The sequence below is a fragment of the Macrotis lagotis genome, chromosome 5 (genome assembly GCF_037893015.1).
Source record: "Macrotis lagotis isolate mMagLag1 chromosome 5, bilby.v1.9.chrom.fasta, whole genome shotgun sequence".
NCBI classification, from domain to species: Eukaryota; Metazoa; Chordata; class Mammalia; order Peramelemorphia; family Peramelidae; genus Macrotis; species Macrotis lagotis.
The window spans coordinates 103,519,319-103,530,312 of NC_133662.1; the positions used below are offsets into that span (position 1 = coordinate 103,519,319).

General features: G+C 32.1%; 1 pseudogene; it reads left to right on the forward strand.

Annotated features, from left to right (window-relative positions):
- The first annotated feature begins 411 nt into the window (after window positions 1–411).
- On the forward strand, window positions 412–1,364 carry LOC141489827 (transcriptional enhancer factor TEF-1-like; annotated as a pseudogene).
- Window positions 1,365–10,994: the final 9,630 nt, after the last annotated feature.

Below are 10,994 nucleotides of genomic sequence, written 5' to 3' on the forward strand. Positions count from 1 at the left end.
AATCATACTAAAGATAACCTCACTTTAAAGTCAACATTTAAAACATTTTGAAACAAAAAAAGGTACCAATACCTAGACACAGACAATAACAAGTACAAGTATACTGCACTGCCAAGAGTTTGAAGTGAATTTCTTTGGGAAATTTCGTAATTTAGGTTAAGGAAATATTGTGATTTTCTTTGTCCTTCCTCCCCAACAGGGTCCCCATCCACCCAAATCTAACAAAAAGGAAAAGCTTTTTCAAAAGGTGGCTTCCACAACAAGTTACCAGCAGCAGTACAATCATAAAGTAACCGCTGACCATATATGAATGTGCATAACTCACAAACACATTTTTATGTACATTATATGGTTAAACATAAAGTAAGAATTGCATTGTCATTTACAACATGAACAGTGTTCTGACCAAGAATGTTACAGACAGGTCAGCCGGATCTTCACAAAATGTCAAACCTTTGGTGCAGCAGCCCTATCCCATCCAGCACACAGTCACCATGCCCATTCCAGGGTTTGAGCCTACATCCATACCAGCATCCTCAGTTCTTCCTTTGCAGGGTCATTCCATCGGAACAACCAAACTTCAACTGGTGGAGTTCCCAGCTTTTCTTGAAAAGCAGTGAGACCCAGACTCATACAACAAACATCTCTTCATGGACATTGGTCACACCAACCATTCCTACAGTGACCCATTGCTCAAATCAGTGGACATGCATCAGATTTATGACAAATTTTCTGAGAAAAAAAGGTGGTTCAAAGGAATTTGGAAAAGATCCTCAGAATTCCTCTTCCTTGTAAAATTCTGGGTGAAATTAAACTGCAACATTTGAAATGATGCAAAAGCTTTTTATATCCCCTTTTTGGGCAAGGCAATGGCATTAAGTGACTTGCCCAAGTTCAAACAGCTAGGCAATTATTAAGTGTCTGAGTCTGGATTTGAACTCCAGCCCTCCTGACTCCAGGGCCAGTGCTCTATCCACTGCACCAACTAGCTGCTTGGATGCAGAAGCTTTCTATGGGGTAACCAGAGTTCTGAGAACAGGATCATCACCTTTTCTATCAAAATCTGTTCATTCTGGCAGCAAGTAGTAAAGGTGGAGACGGAATATGTGAGGTTTGAGAATGGCCGATGTGTGTATAGAATAAACCAATCTCCAATGTGTGAATATATGATCAATCTCATCCACAAACTCAAGCATTTACCAGAGAATTATCTAATAAACAGTGAATTGGAAAGCTTTACAATTTTGTTGATGGTATCCAACAGGGACACACAAGAAACTCTCCTCTGAATGACCTGGGTATTCAAAGTTTCAAATAGTGAATATGGAGCACAGCATCCTATTTATAGGTTTGTAAAGGACTAATCACAGTCATTTACATATATATATATATATATATTTATATATGTATGGGTGTGTGTATAAACACATATATTATGCCATCATAAAATTACAGACTGTAAACCTCAGTACTAAGTGGCAGGGCCCTTTGCTCAGGGCACCTCCACAGTTTTCTTAATCCTGTCAGTCATTTTTCATGTATTCATATATCATTGTAGCTGTAAAATTCTGGTACAATTCTAAAAGGAAAACTTTCTAAAATGATGTGTTCTTCAGATTTGCAACCCACAGTTCTTTGGGAAAGATGACACGAATCTGAGAACTCTGGGGATGCCTGTTTTTAATTGTGGTAGAAAATATAAGACATAAGCATTTGCCATGGGAAATTTACAGCATTTATACAAATTTACATGGTTTTTTCCAACATAAAGTACTTTTTTAAGATACAAGGAAAATCAAAGTGAAACTTTAAGTATAAATGTAAATGAGTACACAGAATGAAGAAACTTTAGAATTAACTTTGTAACTAAATAGGGTGAAACAAATGTAATTCACTAAATTATTTTTAAACAAAACTTTTTTTTTTCTTTTTGAAATCAAATGTTACAACAAAGTCTTAAAAATGCTCTGTAGGAAGACCCTAATGAGGCAAAATTGAATTTTTCCCCTCACCATTTAAAGCTAATCTCTAATACATTAAATATCTGAACAAGTATTGCAAAGAAAATGTCATCTCTTATATATAATATATAGAGTGTATTTAAAGATCTAAAATTTTATTATACTAATATGAAGATTTGACTAATGAAAAAGATGGCTTATTTTTAATAAGTAGGTAAATACTGAAATTTTAAAATTACATTGTAGTCATATGTGCAGTTATATTTTATATAGACAACTAAATTTACTCTTAATTTGAGTTGAAGAATTTGGACCTCTCCTGAGATATAAACTGACTTACTGGACAAGGATTTAGCCTAGTGACAGCATATTTACATTGAGCTAGTATGACACTGAACCCATTATAAGAGTCAATAAGCAAACCTTACCTTCTTCTAGGACAGACTCCTTTATGCCAATGTACTGTGTCAAAGAAAGTAGAATTATCATTGTAGATATTTATGGTTGTAATCTTAGAGCTATCCAAGATTCTTCCTTTTATATCCCTCCTTATATCCAATAATTTTGAGAGTATTGTCATATTTACCTGCATAATAGCTTTCCAATTCATCCTTTTTTCTTTCAATTCACAGTCATTATCCTGGTTCAGGTTCTCATCATTTTTGACTTTGACTTTTGTGATTTTCCTAAATAGTCTCCCCAATTCAATTTTCGCTTCTCTCTGATGCATCCTTCACTTGTCACGGCAATTCATATTACTCTCTTGACAAGTACCAAACTTTAACACTGTTGATTAAGACCAACATTAAATCTTCTATCTCGGCTTTGGTATAGGGTATTCCCTATTTTAAAAGAACACACACTTCCTTCATCTACATCTTTTAAAAATCTTGGCTTTCTTCATATAACTCAGGCCACAATCACTAAATGAAGATGTCCCTCTCCTCAAATGTTGCTATAGTTAATGATCTAGTTGAAGTTTGTATAACAATTTTAATCCCAACCAAAATAAAATTTCAGAAAGAATTATTTCATGTGATTCTTTATATGCCTTTGTTATGATAATAACTTGAATCAACCAGGGATTATATTCTTATCTGCTCCTTTAAATTATGCTCTGGGGATTACAAGTATAAAACTTAGATAGACTTCCTTCAAGGAAATTACATTCTTCAAGAGATGTAAAAACAAAATAAACTCGGATTTCATGGCAAATGAAAGGCAAATTCTTTTCTGTATAAATGGTCATTTTTATTGGATTTACTGTTAACTGAGCAAATGTTATGTGTATGTGTGTATCTGTCCATATATTTGTTTGTGTATATGTAATTTACTCACTTGCTGGCAGTTTAGTTAAAATGAGCATCTGCCCATGCTGACTATCTTGTATTGCCTTGATATGTCACTGCATCAAATAAAGAATGTTGTATCGATAGATGTAGCAGGCTTAATTGATGATTGTTTTACTTATCTTCTAATTGAGGTCATCTCTGCTCTAGGAGATTTCCCCAAACTCAGTAAATTAAAACCTCGTAATAAGGGAAGGGTGGTAGATTCTCTTGAAGCACTATCTCGGGAAAAGGACTTCTCAGAGGATTACTATTCTATTGAAAAGGAGAACACTGAAACTGCATATAGCCAGATGTCTTAGCAATGACGTGATGATGGCTGACCATATATGTCTGGGACCAAATAAACATATAATACATCTTTGTTAAATTGAAATATTTTTGAAAACTTAAGTTGATAATTATTGGAAATAACATTCAAGTAATCTCTTCATCTGTGCATGTAAATTGTACAATGGATAAATCATTAAGCTCAGTCAGCAAAACCTGAGTTCAAATCTAGCCTCACACAGTTATTAGCTATATGACCCTGGGCAAGTCACTTAATCATATTTGTCTGGGTGTCTAAACTATAAAATGAGCTAGATAAGGAAATGGCAAATTATTCCCTTATTTTTCCAAGAAAACCACATATGGAGTAACAGATGAAATAATTGAGCAAAATGTCTTCATCTAAATGATCCTGTCTTCCTTATTTTTCATTTCCCTAGTCCAACTGAAAGACTGGTGAACTATTTCTTCCTCATAAATCTCTTAGATCAAATTAGACCACCCTTCTTTAAAATTTTTAATGTCTCCACTTTTTTACTCAATTAAATACAAAATCCTCAGTCCTCCCCTTCTCATTCTCCCTGTCTTACCTTGGTTAATTGCATGCATGTTATTCAATCCAACATCAATCCCTTCTTTTATGTCCCTGTCCCTTACTTCTTTTCTATTGGAAATTTAGTAAGGGATTTTCCTCACTAATACATATATGGTCAAGAAGATTATATGTATATGTATATGTATATGTATATGTATATGTATATGTATATGTATATGTATATGTATATGTATATGTATATACATATGTATATCCATATCCCTATATCTATGTCTATATCTATATCTATATCTATATCTATATCTATATCTATATCTATATCTATATCTATATCTATATCTATATCTATATCTATATCTATATAAAAGAACCTGCAGGAGGAATTGAAATCTATTCTCTAAATTTCACATTGAAGCAAGTACACAATGGAAACAGAATATACTGCATAGCTAAGTAGAAAAACATTTATTAACAGAAGAGAAGAGAGCATATTTCACCATATCTGTGGTAACTTTGATGTTACCACTTATTCCACACATATTGAATTTAATTACTCTTTGAATAGCTGTTCTTGCCATATATATATATATATATATATATATATATATATATATATATATATATATTGGTTCTCTTATAAATTTATTTGCTTTATTTTAGATTTTCCTTATATTTTCTGATATTGCATGAATAACCATAGAACAGTTGGAGGACCTGGCCATAGAGGAGTGGCTTTATATCTGTGATGGGAGTCATACAAATTAACAACTGTTTTTCTGCCCTAATGATCATTTTAAGCAGCCAAAAAAATACATCAAAAGTTAGTTTAATATTTCATGTATTTAATACTCAAATAAGAACTATAAAAGAGGTTCACAAAACTAGATTATGTTATATTATTCACAGTAAGCAAATATATCTTATGGAGCAAAAGTAGTCACAGCTGTCAATGTTGGGATATATGTGGAACCATTCCAACTATTCATTTTTTTTTCTACTTCCATAGCTTATGAAATAGACAATAGGATAGCCCTTGAAATCTACATTTCTATTGGTTCATTGTGTCCCAGTTTCCTATTAGTTTTACCATTCAGGGATCATAAGCACATTCACAATATTTCAGAGGAATTTTGGGTGTAACACAAAGAGAAAACAAATGACAGCTTGTCAACCCCTGATCACTTGGCACTTTTTTCTTTACAATATATGTTTGTTTACTAAAGTAACAAAAATGAGGGAATTTAAATGCAGTATTTCATCAAAGGTATGATGAGTTTTAAGAAATGAATAAATAAATATTACAAGCATAGTTTTTTCAATTTTTTTCACGTATTACTATGGGTACTTAGAAACACTGTTGCTCAGATGAACATTAAAAAGAATAAGGTATATAAATTTTATAAATACTAAATCCATATTGGGCACCTTCCCTGGTACTTGCCTTAGAGAGAACCTTGATTACATTTTAACAACTGGTTTACCGAATTCAACACAAAATTCAGTTCAGTTCTCTCAAATCACTGTGAATCAACTAAATGCCACCATTGTTCTATATCCATGTTGTACCATTTACTTTCTTTGTGACTTTAAGTTTAAGAATCTTACCTTCCACTGTTTACAGTTTTCTAATCTGTGAAACAAGAGAATTTATGTACTAAATTCTCTTCCATTCTATGAGCAGAGAAGGGCAGGCAATAAGAATTTATATAGTTTTTAATGTGCATAAGACATGCTAAACAGTTTTTGTTGGGGGGGTTGCAACCACATCTCATTTGATTCTCATATATCACACTGTAAGGTAGATGTTGTTATTATCCTCATTTTATAGTTGAGGAAAGTCAGGCAATGCAGTTAGGCAGCTTGCTCTGGTTCATACAGATAGTAAAGAGTCTAAGGCTGGATTTGAATTCAGAGGAAATTCACACCATGTCCAATGTTACCAAATAGTATAAGCTCTAGATTCCTTTAAAGATGCTTACTAAACTAAATAAATCTGTGTCCTCTATGAGACCTCCCTTGGGACAGTACTGAATAGAAGGAAAATAAAACATGATGTATAAGGATGAGTAAAGCATGATATTAGTGATGTTGGAAGATAAAAGATTGTTCCCATATGGCATGCTGTTCCCACAGGAGAAAGGGATAGCATAAGGGTGATGGCAAAGTGAAAGGAGTGATTCTGGGAATTTTCTCATTTGATGAACCTTATTTCAGCTGAGTGGCTCAGTAGAAAGAGGGCTAGATTTGCAAGCAGGAAGACTTGAATTTAAAGCCTGCCTCAGATATCCACTAGCTTTGTGGCCTTGGGCAAATCATTTAAATTCTCTGTCTTAGTATTCTCATTTGAAAAATGGGACTGCACAGCACCTAATTTATAGGATTGTTGGGAAAACTCAAACAATAAAACAGATGTTAATTGCTTTACAAACCTTACAAAGCACATTATCTTTCAGTTGGTAGAATCTACAGTTTAAGTGATTCAGTAGGAGCTTAAACTTAGGTATGTATATTATACACTATTATCTATTAATATGTACTGGAATATATGAATGCAAAATGTATAGAAATAAATATATAAATATTGTATATACATTTCTATGTTCTAAATGCCAGGAAATATTATTGAATGATTCCTACTAGCATTGTTTTTGTCTGATCCATATTTTCCTGAGTGTTTGATAAAATTCTTTGTAACATAGGATTTTTGGAGCATGTTATTGACATTTCTGTAAGAGTTAAATTCAAAATTCCTCTCATGTAGAATCTTGTGGATTCTACTGCTCCGCATGCCCCATTGCACTCTGCACCCCTTTTACAGTAAGTAAAAACAAAAGGATTTTCTTAAATATGCTGCTTAACTTTTTTGTTTGGGGATTTGTTTGCTTCTCCCCCTCTTTTCCTTCAAAGTGTTCAGTGATTTAAAAAAATTTCCATGATTTTGCCTTCAAGGTAAATTATTTATGATTATAGATCTCTAAGCAGTTTTCAAGGTACTATTGTGGAAGGAAAATGGCAGTATATATTGGTAGATGGAAATTGCTCATCTAGAAATTTCTTATACAAATAAAATCATAGTTTCAGGATTTAAAACAAGTAAAATCACAGTCTCAGGCTTTAACTCTTCCTCACAATCTATCACATATTCTGCAAATTTTGTATGTTTTTCTTTGCTCTAAAATTTATTTTTGAACACTTTAAGTTTTGAGATATGTTTACCATTCTTTTATTCAGCATATTCTGTGTTGTGCAGGACTTTCAACTTTTGTTATAAATCAATAAACTAGAGTTTTTCACTCAAAGCTCAAATTTCACTTATTTTGTTCTTAGATTTTCTACTACTCTGATTTTCCCCTACTTTGTTCTTGTAGGCATTCTACTTGTAGTTATTATTAACTTCTTTGATGCAGTAATTGTTTCAATTCCAAAACTTGGAATTGTTTCATCTCATTTCTTCAGTATATTCAACATTTCTTTGCTTTTCTTTTTGAAATTCTGTTTAGCTCATCTTCTAGATATTTATGTCCATTCTAATATTTTAATGGTAGTTTTTTAAATAAATTGGTGAATTTTGAGATGAAGCCAAGAAAATGGGATTATAATTAACAATTTGAATCATTATCTAAATTGAAGTCATCTCCTTATTTAAGGGGACAGATGTGAACTTTTTTCAATCCTTATTCTTCCTAGTCTATCTTTCAGTCTATTACAATATAAATCTTCCTAAGAATTATTTTTTAATTTCTTTTTGGAAGTGAGTAAATAAATGACATACTTGGATATTAGGGATTTAGTTATTTTTCTTTAAAAATAATTAGAGCATATAATTAAAAATAAGAAACAATATGAGGTTTATAACAATCCTTATGATAAAATTGCTCAAATAATAATGGAAAATATTTTTGAGAGTTTACAATATTGTTCATATACGTGTGTGTGTGTGTGTGTTTAATCTACTTCTTCATAAATACATTTCATAAATATACTGCTCCTTTGATGTAGTTTACCTTTGGTAAGATGGGGGTAGGGTCTTGTTATTCTTGGAATTTTTACTTGGAAAAAGAGTTATAATGAGATTATAGTTCTTCCATTTGTTCATTAATAATACTGACTTTACATTCTCCAGACTTCATTTCAATTCCCTCTATATTCAATTGACAGAAGAAGTGACTTTCTATTCCAAACAGTGTCCCTAGGCTCTCTGATCATAACTTCAGTTCACACTCTATTAAAGTTAAAGGGGTTCAGGAGCCCAGGGGAATGCTATAGTTGTGCTAGTTTCTGTCAGTATATCTATAACCCTTTTGACCTTACACCAGACTGAGAGGCCTGCTGACTGACTTTGTTGGATAGAGAAAAAAAAACTTATCATCTGTTCTTCTACTTAATTCCGGCTTGATATTTTTTCTTAACTATCCTCTTAATCAGTCTAAGTTATATCATATTTGTTATCCTTATTTTCTCTTCTACTCTTTATTTTATTTATTTTATTTTCTCAGGCTTGGAAAACTATTAATTCTTAGGTACCAATATCTTGACTTGGGTTTCACATTCATTTTTCTTCATTGTAGGTATTAGACAGGAAGAGAAACGTATATGAACCTATAGTTTCTCCATTCACTATCAATTCAGCAGAAATGTATTTCATGTGTGAGTGATAGAATACTTAAGGAAGAGGAAAAAGAACTGTTTATAATTTTCTATCTCTCTATATTTTATACTGACATCCTTGAGTGTATCCACTCAGTTCTTCTGGGAATCACATTGCACATGATGGAATTGTGGAAAAAATTTTAATTTTTTTAACCCTGCTTGCTAAATTCATCATAATTTCAACATAGAATTTTCTTAAAGTAGGAATTTCACTTTAAATAATTAAAATTATATATTATATTTGTATGTATGTGGAGAGAGAGAGAGAGAGAGAGAGAGAGAGAGAGAGAGAGAAAGCATGCAATATCCATGTTCCATTCTTCCATTCTTTAAGGAGGGAAATCTGTAGACTAAGAATAACTGAAATTCTAGCAAACCTCTTGGTATTTTTTTAGCCAAAATTAAAAAAGTAGGGAGATTTAAATTCTTTCCCTTCCATTGTAATTGACTTATAAAGTTTTCTTCATAGATCTCTCATTTTCATTTTACCCTGGACTGATTCTTCACAAAGAGAACTATACTGAAGATCTTTTCACAGTTGTTCATTCCTTCATAATCTTAGAGCAAACTGCTGTGAATCTATCTTCTGAATCCAAAACTCAATTCAATCAATTGCAAATTATTACATAAATTGAGAGAACTTATACAATGACTCTGACAAAGGCTTTTAAACAAGCAAATTTATTGAAATTTATCTGAATAATAAATTCGTAAGTTTAAAAAATAACAACTCATTAATGTATAATACAAAGATATAAAAATATATACCCAAAACTATATAACAAAGAGAAAAATTGACAAATCTCAATTTCTGTATCATGGATAAATTACAGACTATACCATAAGTAAAATTGAAATATATGAAAGTCTTATCTGTCGTCACAAATAGCTAAATAATAATTTTATAAGAAAAATTGACAATTTTCACAGAATAATGAAGATAGGTGTTGTTCTCCAAAATTTAGGGAATTTGGAAAAAGTTCTCTGGAGCCACATACTTATTTGAATAGTTCTATGATTAATATCTTCATAATTCTAATTTCAATAGTAAAAGATTTCCTAGCTTTCCCTCTTCAGCTGTTCTGCAATATCTAAGGAATAATTTTATCCATTAGCATTACTTATCCAGATTTTTTTATGACAGACTCTAGGCTATGGATGATGTAGTCATCTTTGCATTAAGATTCTGGTACACACTTTCTGATTTTCTCATTCTCCTTGATCTCACTCTTCTTTTTTTTTTTTTGGAAAATGGTTATTGATTTTTCAAATAAACAGATATGCAATGCAATCAAGCCTGTGGAATATTTTAAGAGTACCCAACAGTACCCCTCCCCCTCCAAAAAGAAAGAAAATTACATGAAGAGAAAAACTGATAATGATAGCAATGGGATTTGGCAAGGGAATAATTATCCAAACAGGGAAGACAGAAAAGCCATATGCTTTGCATAGAAATTGGAACAGCACAAATAGGGTAACTCATTTCAGATTTTGACCTCTCATTTATTGATGTTTCATGCCATCATCATACTACAGAATAAAGAAAAATAATTTAAAACAAGATGACAGAATTTCTATTACTACTTTTTCCTCCTCATGAAATGATAATGATATGAGAAGTGGGGAGTGGGAAAATCTGTTGATATTTCCACAGCTGCAGTGAGAGAAATCATTGTAAAACATGTTCAGCCTAATCCTTCCAGTACCTTAGCTATTTTCTAGGAGGATGTGAACCATATTTCCATAGTGAATTAACTCTTGGATTTCTGAATTTGATATCACACCAGGGTGCTTCATGAGTCACTGAACAGCCAACTACTATTTCTTTCATTGTAGTATTTATTCCCAAACATTTCATCTCTGTCTCTCTCTGTCTCTGTCTCTGTCTCTGTCTCTGTCTCTCTCTCTCTCTCTCTCTCTCTCTCTCTCTCCTTTCTCTGTTTCTTTTTTGGTTTTATTACTGAAATTGAAAGACCAATAACATAAATTACACTTCATCAGAGATCATGAGTTCAAATATCATGTAAAGGTACTGAAATACTCTGTGTTTGTTAGGTCTAGAAAGAGGCAGACTGCTCCTTTCATAGCTGAACAGGTTAGTTTAAATTTCCATATTATTTTTTGAATAAAAAGCTGAGATAAGATACAATAATTTAATTCAACTTGTACTCCCATGAAAGTACAATGTGCTCAGGAGTCACCATTTAA